This window comes from Chondrus crispus, genomic scaffold, assembly GCF_000350225.1.
Source record: "Chondrus crispus Stackhouse genomic scaffold, scaffold_338, whole genome shotgun sequence".
Taxonomy (NCBI): domain Eukaryota; phylum Rhodophyta; class Florideophyceae; order Gigartinales; family Gigartinaceae; genus Chondrus; species Chondrus crispus.
In genome coordinates this window covers 15,135-17,809 of record NW_005179233.1, presented here as the reverse complement: position 1 = coordinate 17,809, position 2,675 = coordinate 15,135, and positions in this window count along the sequence as shown.

The following is a 2,675-nucleotide window of genomic DNA, read 5'->3' as shown; positions in this document are numbered from 1 at the left end:
CAATGGCGTTTCGGCCTCACTTCAAAAAGAACTGGCCGTGGTATCATATCAGTTCCCGTTCACGTCTTGCGAAACCACATCTTCATGCTATAGTCGAACGTGCCTTTCTTCATGAAAAGCTAGGTAGGCCTGAATTCCAGAAAGAAATTCTCTTGGCGCATCATTTCGAGACGAAAAAGGGGTTGAATTGATGTTCGTTGAATTGATGTGCTCTTGCATCGGATTTAAACTCATCGATCCTTTCGAGTGCACATCAAAGATAGATCTACCGTATAGTACGTAGCGTAACGATTTTTGTGAAGTGAAAGTTTTGCAGGGTCGAGCAGATTGTGACTCCAATGTCGTTGCTGCGATATCGGGATAAGTATTCGGTATAAGTTTTACGGGAATTGAGAAAGATGTTTTGAATGATGAAATGCAAGCAGACTTGACATTCTCGACAGCACAACGGTTATTTACACATTCAATTCATATGTGACGTCTCCTCTGAAGCGGAGGTCCTCGTGGTCCTGGAAGGCAGGAAATCCAGAGCAACTTGTGTCACACGCTCTCCGATGTTTCGGACAACTACTACAGTCCTGAGAACCTCAGTTCAGTGCTTGAAGCTACTAGGCGTTGGCCGCTGTGGTCTGTGATACTGTGCCATGCATGCGAAAGAAGTATGGATTCGATTCCGGCAACGGTGTTTTGAAGTCGTTAGTTCTCAGAAATGGAAAGCGAGTTTTTCTGGACATAATTCACAAACAACAAATTCTTCCGCATCTCGGCGCACTGTCATCTTACAACTATTGCCGCAGGCTTGCTGGAGATTCTGCGAGATATTATGTTGTGCTTGAAGTTCCACGCTCTTTTTCTATACTGTTGTAGAGTGAATGTTTTTCCCTTCGGCGTATCCGTGCTCTCGGGTCAGTCAATGAGAGTGGCCTTTTCTTCATTTCCTACGACTTGAAGTCCATGATCTGGACCGCGCTCTGCATGCCATCCAGAAGAAGTCTTGAACGGCGTGACTGCCCACGTAGCAAAAAGAATATGTCGAGGCACTGGCCAGGATATGATTGCGTTGCTGGCCAGTCTAGTCTCGTATGATTTTGTAGTATATTCCTCATCTAGAGCGCATGCCAGGACAAGATCGCCTTGCAGACCAGTATGGTGTGGCCAGCGCGGCCTCGCATTATGTTTGTCGTATTCCTGATCTAGAACGCTAGAATGCATGCCAGGACAAGGTGAGAGACTTGCACGTTGAGCAGGGTCTGGGTAATGGTACAGTAGTCGTTTTATCGTAGTCATGTTGTCGCATTCCTCAGCTGAAGAAGCACAACAGGACAAGATGCCAGGCGGGCTGGTGTCGCTGGTGTCGCAGGTGTCGCAGTCATTTGTTCGCATTTCGCCCCTGGAACATCTCCGGTTGGAGAGGTGATGAGAGTGGATAAGGTAGTCCTCTGCGACGTGCACAGGACACAACATTGGACATGACATCGATATGTGTTTTCATGTGCAAGAATGCCGTTGGGGAGAATTGCGTCTTGAAGCTCCTAATCGATTAATCGATTAATGAAGTGTTTAGGTTGCAAGGAAATAAAGCTTTAATCATGGCGGTTAAAGGTGATGTTGAACAATTAAGTAGCCGTCAAGGGTGTACATGGGGCCTGGGCTCTGTTTCGCGAAGTTTTGTAATCTACAGCAAAACGATTTTCAGCTGGGCTTAGACGCCGAAGCGGGGCCGCCCAACTGGGCGACTACGGAAGCAGGCGCTCGACAAACCGGAGAACGTAGATGATTGCGCATGACCGTGACATTCTGGCTCTTTGTTATATGTGAACAGTAATTGCACACGTTTGCGAGAAATTTTCCACCTGGGGCAACATTTCGGGTGAAGGAGAGAGGTGCTACAGACTTTCTCCTGCCGCGACGAGGGTGAGCGGTTTTAGTCGACTTGGGCGGGACCGGGGGCATGGGCGGTTTAGACGCATGGGTAGATGCAGTATCAGGGGCAGTTGCAGAAAGCGTGCCGGTTTGATTGTGTTGTGGTGTAGAGGGACTTGAAGCGGGTTGATGTGGTGGAGGCAGTGGTTGCTGAGGTGGTGTGGTTGTGGATGTGATGGCGAGCGTGTTTGGTCGGAGGTGCGGGTGAGAGGGGCGGGCTTCTCCGGTGTGCTTGGTACTTGTCAAGGCAGGATTGGGGAGAGTAGGCGGCTGCTCGTGCTGGGAGAAGGAAGAAAGGGCGGGCGTTTCTGTGCGTAAATCGGCGGGTGCTGCAGTATTGGTATTGGTGTGAGCGTGCGTTGTTGTTGGCGGTGGTTGTGGGTGGGGGTGTACGTGCTGTGGCTGAGTATGGAAAGAAGGAAGAGGTGAGACGACGGTTTGTTGTTGATGAGGGGTGGGTGTGTTGTAATGGTGTTGAGCGGCAGCGGGTGGAAGCAGTGTGAGCTTGACGGATTGTGGGGCGGCACCGCATGCTTGGAGGATGTGTCTCTTGAGATAGGTTGCGTTCTGTGAGGCATCGACGGAATTGAACGAGCAGAAGTTGCATTCATTCTTGAGGAAACGGCCGCGCGAGTCGAGATGGCGGGTGAAGCACTGGAAAACGGGGGATCGGGGTCGGCCGCGGCCCCTCTTCGGAGGAGGTTTTGGGACGCGGATGGGGATGGGCAGGGAGGCGGCGAGAGTGTTTCGAG